The sequence below is a fragment of the Cebus imitator genome, unplaced genomic scaffold (assembly GCF_001604975.1).
Source record: "Cebus imitator isolate Cc_AM_T3 unplaced genomic scaffold, Cebus_imitator-1.0 Scaffold4, whole genome shotgun sequence".
Classification (NCBI taxonomy): domain Eukaryota; kingdom Metazoa; phylum Chordata; class Mammalia; order Primates; family Cebidae; genus Cebus; species Cebus imitator.
In genome coordinates, this window is record NW_016107319.1 from 15,625,432 (window position 1) to 15,638,766 (window position 13,335).

General features: G+C 33.1%; 1 protein-coding gene across 1 annotated transcript in view; it reads right to left on the minus strand.

The window, feature by feature from the left end:
• Positions 1-13,335, minus strand: part of LRBA (LPS responsive beige-like anchor protein) — a 727,560-nt gene that overhangs the window by 182,746 nt on the left and 531,479 nt on the right. The window lies entirely within an intron of this gene.

Below are 13,335 nucleotides of genomic sequence, written 5' to 3' on the forward strand. Positions count from 1 at the left end.
TTGAGACAGAGTCTTGCTGTGTTGCCAGGTGCCAGGCTGGAGTGCAGTGGTGCGATCTTGGCTCACTGCAACCTCCGCCTCCTGGGTTCAAGCAATTCTCCTGCCTCAGCCTCCCAATTAGCTGAGACTACAGGCGCGTACCACCATGCCCAGCTAATTTTTGAATTTTTAGTAGAGACGGGGTTTCACCAAGTTGGCGAGGATGGTCTCGATCTCGTGACCTCGTGATCCGCCCGCCTCGGCCTCCCAAAGTGCTGGGATTACAAGCGTGAGTCACCACGCCTGGCCAAAAACATGATTTTTTTAAAGGATAAACTAACAAGATATGTATAAGAACTGTATGCCAAAAGCTAAAGAACATTTGAGAGAAACTAAGGAAGGACTAAATGGAAAAGACGCTATACTAATGAATTGGAAGATTCAATACTGTTAGTACATTATTTTTACCCAAAATAATCTACAGATTCAATGCAATTCTAATTTAAAAATCTAGAAGGCTTTTTAAAGATTAGAAGCAAAAACCCTAGAACAGTCAAACAATTTTTAAAAAGAATAAAGCTGGAGTGGAGGAGTCACTTGACTTTATTCGATGATTTACTATAAAACTACAGTACTCAAGGCTGTGGTACTGATATAGGGATATACTGATTGATTGTGCAGAATAGAGTCTAGAAATAGACCTACACATATATGGCCAATTGATTTCCAACAAAGATGCCAGGACTTCTCCAGAGAAAAAGTATTTCGAACAAATGGTATTAGAAGAATTGGACTTCTACATACAAAAAATGAACCTTAACTCTTACCATGAACCTATACTGCATCCTAGACAAAAAATAAGTGGCATCAGCAGCCACAATACAGAAGAGTAGTTATAATTCTATTTGATCCAAGTTGTTTTTTAAAAAAGCCATTAACACTGTTGGGTCAAAATAAGTAAATAATTAATAATCTAAATCAGTAGCTTCCAACTTTTTCCTGTAAGATAGTCTCATATTCATATATATATATGTACACTATGTATTCACAGACCTCTTGCAATAAACTCACAGTCCCCTCAAGTGACCAAAGCTTACAGGATGGGAACAAATGGCACATCTTCATCTTCCTTTCTATCAGTAAGATACCAGCAAGTTTTACAGATTTAATACTGACTCATCTTTAATCTCTTTCCTTCCTTTTCTGTACTAAGAATTCAACCCTAAATATAAGATTTCATATTAGTTTTTCATATTTCACTTGAATATTTCATGTGAATGTTTTGATCAAAATGACTTTAAAGTTTACATTTTAATTTGTGTAAGGTAAGCTATATGATCAATTTGTTGTGTTAGTGAAACTGCTGAACAAGTCAGAACCTGGGACAGAATTCTAAAAAGATGCCCTAAAGAGGGCAATATCTTAAGTGTATAAAGACAATTAAGCAATAGCATTCTACCATGATTTGAATAGTTATGAATGTTACTAATAACTTTTAATTACCTTGTCTGTATTTCAGACAGGTAACACTCAGATTTTAAAATAACTTACTGAGATCGGTCAAACTAGATCTATAATTTTCCCAATTTACTGGCCTAATCGAAAATTTTATTTTTATGCTTTAAATTTTTAAAATTTCAATAGCTTTAATAGGTACAAGTAGCTTGTGGTTACATGGAAGAGTTATATAGTAGTGAAGTCTGGGCTTTTAGTATACTTGTCACCCAAATAGTGCATGTTGTGCTCCATAGGTGATTTTTCATCCCTGACCTTCCCCCTCAGCCTCCTCGCTTCTAAGCCTCCATTGTCCATGATACCACTCTGTATGCCTTTGCATACCCATAGCTTAGCTCCCACTGACAAGTAAGAACATGTGGTATTTGGTTTTTCATTCCTGGGTTACTTCACTAAAGATAGTAGCTTCCAGTTCCATTCAAAAACTTTTATTTTTTATTATTAATTTTTTTGGTGTTCAGTGTTTTTTTATTTTTTAATTTTAATTTTTATAGATATATAGTTTGTGTATGTATTTATGGGACACACAAGATGTTTTATTATAGACATGTGATGCATAATAATCACATGTAAAATAAGGTGTCTATCCCTTCAAGCATTTATCCCTTGTGTTATAAACAATCAAATTATACTTATAGTTATTTTTAAATGTACAATTAACTTATTATTGACTATAGTCGCCCTGTTGTGCTATGAAATATTAGGTCTTATTCACTCTTGCTAATTTTTTTTTAAACGCATTAATCATCTCTACCTATACCCCATCTCACCACCCTTCCCATCCTTCTACTCTATCCTATTAGTTCAATGCTTTTGACTTTTAGATCCCCACAAATAAGTAAGAACATGTCATGTTTGTCTTTCTGTGCTTGGTTTATTTCACATAACATAATGACCTCCAGTTCTATCCATGTTGTAGCAAATGACAGGACCTCATTCTTTTTTATAGCTAAATAGTACTCTACTGTGTATAAATACCATTTTCTTTATCCATTCATCTGTTGATGAAGGCTACATTGCTTCCAAATCTTGGTTATTGTGAATGGTGTTACCAACAAACTTGGGAGTATAGATATCTCTTTGATACACTGATTTCCTTTCCTTATGGTATATACCTAGAAGTGGAATTGTTGGATCATATGGCAGCTCTATTTTTAGTTTTTTGAGAAGCTTCCAAATTGTTATCCACAGTGGTTGCACTAATTTATATTCCTACCAACAGTGTACAAGAGTTCTCTTTTCTCCACATGCTTGCCAGCATTTGTTATTGTTTGTCTTTTGGACATAAGCCATTTTAACTGGGGTGAGATGATAGCTCACTGCAGTTTTGATTTGCATTTCTCTGATGATCAGTGATGTTGAGTGCCTTTTCATATGCCTGCATGCCATCTGAATGTCTTCTTTTGAGAAATATCTATTCAAAGCTTGTGCCCTTTTTAAAAATTGGATTATGATATGTTTTTCCTATAGACCTGGTTCCTTACATATTCTAGTTATTAAGTCTTTATTATATGAGTGGTTTGCAAATATTTTCTTCCATTCTGTGGCTTGTATCTTCACTTTTTTTATTGTTTCCTTTGCTGTGCAATAGCCTTTTTAAACTTGATGTGATCCCATTTGCCCATTTTTGCTTTGGTTGCCTGTGTTTATGGGGTATTAATTGAGAAGTTTTTGTGCAGACCGGTCATGGAGAGTTTCCCCAGTGCTTTCTTGTTTCACAGTTTGAGGTCTTAGATTTAAGTCTTTAACCCATTTTGATTTGATTTTTGTACATGGCTAGAGATAGGGCAGAATCTAGTGTCATTCTGCATATCGATATCCAGTTTTCCCAGCACCATTTATTGAAGAGACTGTCTTTTCCCCAATGTACACTCTTGATACCTTTGTCAAAAATGAGTTCACTGTAGGTATGTGGATTTGTAAAATCTTTTGTTTTAAAGTAAATAAGTTAGTGTAGTTCAACAGGATGTATATCCCAGTAAAACTACTGATTTTCTTTTCCTCTTACATTAAAAAAAAATCTATTTGTCTATTCTAATTTTTACATTAAGCCAACAATAATATGATTTTGTTTGCAGAATTTCCTTCTTTCCAATTCCAAAAACTTGCTTCAAATGGTAAATTTTGGATTCAAATTTTTAAAAAGATTCATTTTCTACAAGTGAGATAATCTAAAACTTAAGCTACGGAAACATGTTTTCTGATTATTCTTGTAGAAATGTTTTAAGCATAACATGCATGCAATTATAAAGGTCTTTAAAAGTGGGAACAATTTCATTCACTTTTGTTTCTGTCAGAGTCCTCAGAATACTGTATACAAAAGATGCCCAGCAAAAACTTAATAGTCAATTATTTGAATAAATACATTGAATAGAACTTTGAGAATAAAGAATTCGACAGGAATTTGAACACAGAATAAAAGATAACTTATTACATTATCCATTGTAAAAAAGCATATTATATATTCACGTCAAGTAACTTTTAAAATTGTAGGCAAGATAAGAATCAGAAGTTAATACATGCAAATATATTTTAAAAACTACAAATGCATACATGTTTTTTAAATGTCCTTCTATTAAATTTACTTTCTATAATAAGAAAAAAATAGCCAAGCCTAAAATCAGGAGGATAGTTACTACTACTGATTAAACTTAAAAAAAAAATTTCCTAAGTGTTTTGAAAATAGTTCCTATGTAAATTAACAACAGATATTCCCTACTCTAAACCCACCTCAGTTTGTATACACAGCACCAAACTAATACAAAGCAGTACAAGATAAAACTAGTAATACTATGCAATAAAACAATTCATTTATAAATAATAATAAATGGTCACTCCACATCACAGTAACTTAGCATGATTAGAGAATAAATACTTAACTTTGAGAAGGATTACTGACTGGCAGTGTGTTGCTGGTGTATGTCAGGATTATTCATCACCCTGACAGTAATATTAACCACAATCCATTTCAGTTGCTTCAGTTTATCATTTTCTGACTAATGTTAAAAAACAATGTCATTGGAGGCTGCCTGAATTAAGTATAGAATTAACCTTTGTTAGAGTCATTCAAAAACTTCTTTTAGAAGATAACTTCTACAGAAAACCAAATCCACTATACAGAGTGCTAATGCTTAAAAGATGTAAATTTAGAAACATAGCCACACAAAATAAATAGACTGATTCTGTTTTTAAAACAAAACTTCAACAAATCCTGTAAATGCCTTATAACATCCATATATATATAAATATATTTCTTAAATATATATGCTCCCACTTTGCTGAACTTAATATTCTACATAAAGTGTTGCACAGACACATTTTAAACTAATACGCCACATTGAACAAGTAATAATTCAATTTAAAAAGGTAAGTGTACGACTGAAAAATTTTCTTCAGGGTTATATAAATAGCTATATAGTTCGCTACATAGGATCCCCAAAATTAAGTAGTCTGCTGAAGGTCCCTCTACTTATAAATTGTAACAGAAATATACAACTCTATCTAAATCCAAAGATTCCCTGCTGTGATCTAATTTTATCTTTCCAGGCTGTTTTCTCTACATCATGTTCATATTCCTTTTAGAAGATATCTGTACTTACCTTCCAACTCTTCTATCAATTTTAATACTGCTCTTTCCTGTTTTACGATTATTCACTTTCCATAGCATAATTTTCTTGTTTTACTAATGCAATAGCTTCCTTTTATCTGAGAATATTTATTATTTATTTATTTATTTGCACTTCTGTTTCATAAATTGCCTCTGTTTCTTCTGGTTTCATTGTGATTTTCTATGTGCTTTGGTCTTTGTCACCTTAGAGGTTGCCTTTAAATGTTTGCTAATAACTTGGCTGCACCTCCATTTTAAAGAATGAGTCACTGAAGAGCTGACTGAAGCATATAGAGCATAAATAGTGATGTGAACGGTAGACTTCACTGAAGGGAAATCAAGTGGGCTCTAAATAGGATCCCTAAATGTTTGTATTTTTTTAGGTGTTTTCTTTTAAGCCAGTGAATATATCCAAAGAGTAATATAATCTTCTGTCTTATGGGGTGGGGCTGGTATAGGCCTAGCTGTCAGAGTTCTGTTAGCATGACAGCAGAAGGGGTCTGGGGGCTTTCACAATTCAGTACTTAAAGCTTTCCCCTATAATCCTTCTGTTTTCCATCCTTTCCCTTAAACCCTCCTTCTGGTGTGCTTGGTGTTCTCATATCAGAAATGTGTCTGGTACAATTTCTCCAAAAAGTCAATATCTTTCTTTTTGACAATACAGGGGGAAGAGTGGTTGGATTTTTAAATGATGCAGATATAAAGCAAGTATTCAATCTAAAATGTTCTTTCAGATTATACCTAAAGTCTGCCAGTTTACTGATAGATCTGAGATCAAATCCTCGCTTACCACTTGGAAAATTGTGACCTCCCAGAATTTTTTAACCTCACTAAATCTTAGTTTTCTTATCTGTAAAACAAAGTTAATAACACATTCTTTACAGGGTTATTGAGGGAATTTAAAGGAAATAGCATATGTAAAATGCTTGTCATAGGGGAAAGCACCTATTAGGGCTTCCCTCACAATCTTACAAATGGGAACTTTTTCCATATCATTCTTATGCAGATTAGACTGCAAACTTTCCAAGAGCAGACAATGAAATTTATAGCATAATCTCTAAAATCAATGTGGCATACAACAGCATCCATGTTTGATGCCAAGATTAAAATATTTTTAATATATTATGTCAGCCAATAAAACATATCCAAAACATAATCAAGTATGGGTAATTTTTAGTTTTCTTCTCTGCATTTACATTTTATTTAAACAACTTAAGGTCTATTATTTACTGTTGTAGTATCATAAGATGTGTTTCTTTTTGTAAGCTTGAATTCCTTTGGCTTTACTAAAGCCCAATAAATAGAAAAACAAAGTAAAAGCCATAACACCTAACAAGTTTAAACAATATTCTCCCAACCCCCAAGACTGTTCTCTTCACTCTGTGACATCTAGATGGTATATTGATTCCCGGTGTATCTGTTACAGAGCAGACTAAAAGGACTGGCATTCATCAGAAACAGCACTTAAAACTTAAAGAGATAAAGAAGTGCTGTCTGATCAACAACAGTTAAATGTCGGTAGTCAATTCCAGGTCAAGATGCATGCTGTATATTAAATGTGTGTGTTGGAGAGAAATATCTCACATATAAAAACATACACCCAAATGGTAGGAGATGAGGGAGAGAAAAAAAAATCACTTACTTTTCCTCAAAGAGAGAGAGAGAAACGTATACTAAGCATACACAATAGCAACTCGGCAATGAGTAATAAATTCACTATGGTTCTGTCACTCGGTTCTCTTCAGTTTTGTCAGAATTTACTCTTTTGAAATATTTGGATCCAGACTAGGGTAATGGAAACTGCTAGGTTAACAGAGTGTGAATAGTCTAGCATTGTAACATAGGTTTTAAAAACAAAACAAAACAAACATGATTTCTTAGAGATTTGGCAAAAATTTAAAATTCTGTTTTAGTCATTTTCCTCTGATTCCTATGCTGCAAGACAGGAATCAGGAGATCATGGTGCAGGTTTATTTTCTTCTGCTCTTTATTTTCCTGTTTCTGTACTCTGGACCATCATAATTTATTTCCAGCTCACTTAGTGCTTACAATCTAAAGATAAAAAATGGATCTTTCTTTACCTTTTCCTTCAAATTATCTTTCAATATTTTCCTTCATTTTAAAAATATGAGTTGTAATTATTAACGAATAAATATTTGCTTTATCTTGGCCATTGCTGTTTCTAATCTTGGCTTATTCTTTTACTAAGACAGTAATTATTGCATTTTATTCTTTCAAATCTTCAGAAACTAGCAGTCCCTGGCATATTACAGTACTCAATTAACAACCAATAAATGAATGAACAAATGAATAAGCAGTAACACTGGAGATCCTCTAGTTTTAAACAAATATTCAGCTTTTTTGTAAAACAGGTTTAATCAAAAAAGCCTGGAGCATAATCTGGGATAAAGACAACAAGGGTAGGACAATTTGAAAAGAAAAGCTTATATGTACTAGGTACTTCAGCATGAGAAGTGAAAGGCAACTTGATAAATAACATTAAAACAGACCCAGCAACTGGTACCAAAAGTGGGAGACAGTACTAGCATATTATAGAGTTTTTCAAACTTTCTGGGGCAAAGCTCATATTAAGAAATGTTACTTTGAATCACACACATGTACACACTCAAACAAACTGAGCAGAAGATTTATAAAATATGCACAGTGATACTTTCTTTTTTACGTTATGCTATGGTATCCTGCTCATTTTTTAAAAATGCAATTGTGAGCTACAGGTTGAAAACTTCGTGTTCAAATTCTGATTCTACCTATGTGCAACTTGACTAACCTCATGGTGCATTAGTTTCTGCCTCTGTAAAAAACAACAATGATGTTATCTACTTAAAGGGGTTTTATGAGGGTTAAAGGAATTATCACACACAAAACACTGAGACAAGAACCTGGCATATAGTTAAGTGCTCAACAAATATTAGTTAATAATAATAATAATAATAAAGTGGGGGGTTCCTGTCTTGTGAATTTCATAGCTAAGATAATTGGGTTTTCATTGGCAAGTGGAATAGTTATCAATTGCATTTCAATCCAAAAACATACTGGTTTTTTGAAAAGGTACCCAGATTACTGTACAAATACATATTATATATTCTAAAATAACTACCGTGATCAAATAGAAGAAAAATGATTGCCTCAGATTGTCTTGCATTTCCTCTCTCAGAAAATTTGTTTTATACAATCGCTTTCCAAAGTAAAGGAAAACTAATAAATCACAGGTACAAAGAAAATCATCCTAATCTACAAAGGAAGTGCTGGTACTGAAAAACTCAGTCATCATAATTTATTTTTATGGTATGACATTTCGTAAATATATTCCTGCCTTGATTATAATTTCTTATAAAGAAATGACAAAAAGAAAATGTTGAATCTTATCTCTTCCAAGGAGGTTGTCAAAATATAAAATCAATGTATGTTTAGAAAATATGGATTAATGTCACTCCAAATTCTATGCATGGTTAGATCTGTCTTCTCATCAGTCAGAATTTCATACTAACGATGAAAGAACTGGAAAAGCAGAGGGAAAAAAAATCAACCTCAAAATTGGTTCCTATTTTTTTCAGCTTTGAACGAATAAACTATTTTATGCTAAATGAGGACTTTTCGATACAAGAAAAGATTTAATTTTCATCAGTCTCTCAGACTAAAATAGATTTGATCTTCTCAATGTACTTACAATACTTATTTGCAATGATTATAAAGACATACATGGAACAAAAGTTTATACTTTAAAAAGACGTTTTTTACATTGCTCCATTCAGACATTTTTTTCTAAAAAGAATATCAGAAAAATAATACAGAAGGATGCTGATTACATTAATTCAGCTTCAAAAAGAAAATTCCCAGTGAAACATAGAAGAGATTACCAACTAAATTTGTAGCTTTGTATCAAAGCTACTAAAACTCCTCTGAAAAACAGCTTTGGGGAAATTAAATAGACATAAATATGCATAAATAATTCAATACATTTTAAAGCCAGTCAGGCTATATTATCCACTTAAGAATGGAGATAAAATCTGTTTGTATTCTACATTAAGCTATGTACATGATGTTTTCTAAGACTGCACAAGTTTATTTAAACAAACAGTATGTTTGCAAAATGTATACTACGGGACAAATTTTAATACAATTCTATTATAATCATTATTTGTACAGATACAGCTCATTTATATATGAGTTGCATTTTTGAAAATGTGTGTATAAACAAATATTTGAAAACTGAATCACACTGTAAAGATTTTGGCAAGCCTTAATACTAAAAGGAATGAGATACTTTTACAAAGTAAACAATCAACACTATTTTATACGTGCAAAGTACAATTTTCAAATATCTGATATGCTTATTTCACTAAATGCAGTTGATTCCAAACTCACTTATTTCATCAATATTTAATGAAAGCAATTAGTACTAGTAGAATTACATTCTCATGAACCTGAATGACTTTTGCAGCATTCACACTACCATTGCTTTATAGGAAAGGAGATATTAGTTGTAAGATATGCAGTAGAATGTCAGAGCTCCCCACTTCTTCCCAGACCTACTAATTACGCAACTGTTCACTATTCAATGGTGTGCCCTTCAGTTCTTGTTGAAAGCACTCTTTATAACTATTCCTTCCTCAGCCAAAGGGACAAATATTTCACAAAATCTCTAAAAATATAAAAATGAATGCCGTTAGAACTGAAGTCACAAAGTTACACAAATGACATTTCTTATGTCTTTGTTTAGTGAATGTAGACATATTTGGATAGAGGCTAAAGAAAGCAACAGTTTTGTTTTGCTGCTCCCCCCCTTTTATTTACTTTTAATTAACAAAATTAAAAAGCAAAATTACTGTTTATCATTTAGTGGGGCATAAGATAACCTTATTTCTCATATGCCAAACAAAGGCATTAGTTAAAATAATATTTTATCCACCCAACAAAAATATTTGATGAGTTCCTTAGGAACAGCCATAATATATAAATAAAATTTGATTTTAATAAAGGATTTTATTTAGCTGGTAACTAATCTACAATAGCATTTTTCTGATATTATTTCAATGAATACTCATAATAAAAATCATATAGCCTATGTAATCAAATTGTTCTGAAGGCTTCCTTCTGGTCATTTAAATTTTTTAGTAGAATAGATGACAAAGATGAAAAGCAGAAAATGGAGACAGCTGGTAAAAAAAAAAAAGGTGATGTTAAGAAGAGATAAAAGGGTTACGAGAACTTCCGTTCAGGTACAAAGATGGAGGAAGGGGAAAATACAGCCTCAAAAAATATCCAAATAACCTCCCACTTACTACCCATTAGGTGCTATTTCATCAAGACAGAATCATGAGTCCAGCCCACAATCCATCTTACTACTTATCACATCTTAAAGAGATTTCTAAAAACTCATCTAAAGCACAAAAAACATCTGAATAAGCTATGCGCTTAAATAGAAGGGCAAACTGATGGATTCAGTCCTGAAACAGAAGGCAACACCTCTAGGACTCTAGAACAGGTATTCATATATACATGTGTCATTCATTTTGTGAAGCAAATTTTATATTCTAACAAATTCACGCCGCAAAAATGAGATTTTTACTTTAGCGAACACAAAATTCAAACCATGGAGAGAGAGTAGGATATAATAGCCTGAGGATTAAAGAGCCACCCAGTTTTTATTATTGACCTACTGCATGGCTCATTACACAAGTCAAACTAATAGAGTCCTCATTTATTAGACTAGAGAGCTCTATAGATTCCATAATACTATGGGGTCTTTGAACAAATATGATACCAATGTGTAAGTCCTTCCTTTTCTTTTCTTTCTTTCTTTCTTTTTTTTTTAAACCAACCATTTATCATTCCTCATGGTCAATGGGACAATTGGGAAATTCTGCTATTCTGGGTCAGAGTTCATTGTTCTTAGTTGGATTCCTTCATACATCTGTGGTCAGCTGGCAGGTCAGATGAGGACTAGCTTGTTCAGGATGGCCTCAGCTAGAACGGCTCAACCGTCTTCCATGTGTCAGTTACATCCCACCAGCAAGTTAACTTGGGAATGCTTAGGGCATGTTTTCAGAGTGATTACAGAGAAGCAAGAACAGAAACACACAGGCACTTTTTCAAGCTCTAATTGTTTCTAACTTGCTAACTTTTTTTTCTTGCTGGCTTATCTTTTATTAATGGTGGTAAAATATATATAACATAAAATTTACCATTTTAAATGTACAGTTCAGTAGTATTAAATATTTTCACATTGTTGAACAGTCATCACCACTATCCATCTCCAGAACTTTTTTGAACTTGAAATTCTGAAACTCTATACCTATTATATTAAACACTAGCACCTCATTCCCATCTTCACCCCAGACCCTGGCAACCAGTATTCTACTTTTTGTCTCTATAAATTTCTCTATTCCAAGTACCTCATGTGAATGGAATCATATAGTATTTGCCCTTTTGTGACTGGCTTATCTCAGTTAGCATACATCCTCAAGTTGTTCATGTTGTAGCATATGTTAGAGCTTCCTTCCTTTTTAAGGCTGAATAATATTACATTGTACGTATGTTCCATATTTTCTTTATTCATTTATCTGTTGATGGACATCTGGGTTGTTTCTATCTCTTGGCTGTTGTATGTCATGCTGCTACAAATGTGAACATGGGTGTTAAGATTATCTGTTCTTATCCCTACTCTCAATTCTTTTTAATCTTTTGAGAAATTATCATACTGTTTTACATATAAGCTGCAGTATCATACATTTGCACTGGCAGGAACAAGGGTTCCAATTCTCCACATCCTTGCCAACACTTGTTATTTTCTGGGTTTGTTTTTGTTAAAAATCTTCCTAATGGTTGTGAAGTGGTAGCTTATTGTGATTTTGATTTACATTTCCCTAATCATTAGTGATGTTCATTTTCATTTCATTGGTCACTTATGTATCTTCTTTGGAAAAATGTCTATCAAGGTCTTTACCAATTTTTGAATATTTGTTGTTAAGTTTTAGGAATATCTATCTAGTCTTGATATTAATCCCTTATTAGACACGTGATCCACAAATAAGGCTTTTCTCTGCAAATTAAAACTCTTTTAGAGTTCAATAAGTAGATATAGAAACTGGTACAATTTCTTAGCTCTAAGCACTATACCAGGCACCAGAGATACAGATATTAACAAAACAAAATATTTGTATTCAATGATTTTGCTTAATAGGGAACACAGAGAAAAAAAGGTAAAACTATAAGAAATTAAGAAATGTGTGATAACAAGGATATGGAAAGTACCCTGGGAGTTCAAATTTCTATGTAAAGGGAAGAGCAACAACAAAATAAAGGAAAGAGCAACAGCAAAAGCACAAGAGGTGGATATGAGATATTACAAGATCATTTGATATAGCAAAGATGGGGACAGAGACAGAAGATGTGGTCAGAGACAGAAGATGTGGTAATAAAACAGACAATGGCCAGATCCTAAGCACTATTGTTTGTCATGAGGAAAATGTCATTTTGACATCACTGGTGACTACTGTGATTGTCTGGACTGTGTGAAGAAGATCATATCCTGTGGATAGAGAGAAGGAATTACCCCTGAACATCTTCCAGGAACGAGTAAATAAGAGAACATACTCTTAGAGTCCCTGGGCTCTAAGTGAAGTAAGCTGGATATGGTGAGTGAACTTTTATTTCTCATGTTGGCATCTGCAATGATCCTCTGGCTGAGACTGTGAATCACTGAGAGGCTTGCATTTCTCGTATGATTGGTATTCAGCAGAGCTTTATATAAATACTTACCTGTGGCCTAACATGGATATAGAGTTAAGAAAAAGTACTGTGTATATCCTTGAAAAAAGTTAGTACTAACAGCAAGAAATCTGGTGTTTTGAGAATGTATGAGTGACCTACAGGAATAAGAGAGCAATACTGGGTCAGACAACAGACAGGGAAGAAGCAACAAAGAGTCTCCAGGTCAAAGATGAAGAAGACATAAACATTTGTTAGCTGCTCTTAGAAATTACTAAGGAAAGAAGCTTTAGGAAAAAGACTGGATGTTCTGCTTACCTAAAAAATGAGGGTAGAGACTTTGTACTCAGACATTAAAGGAAATATGACTCAAAATATAAACTGGAGGAATCAGTTTGAACTCATGATGTATTTTATCCTAAATGTTTTCCTAGCCTCCTCTGAAAAAGGGATAGAAATAAATACAAATTCAGTAGCAATAAGCAGAATAGACCAAACTGTGA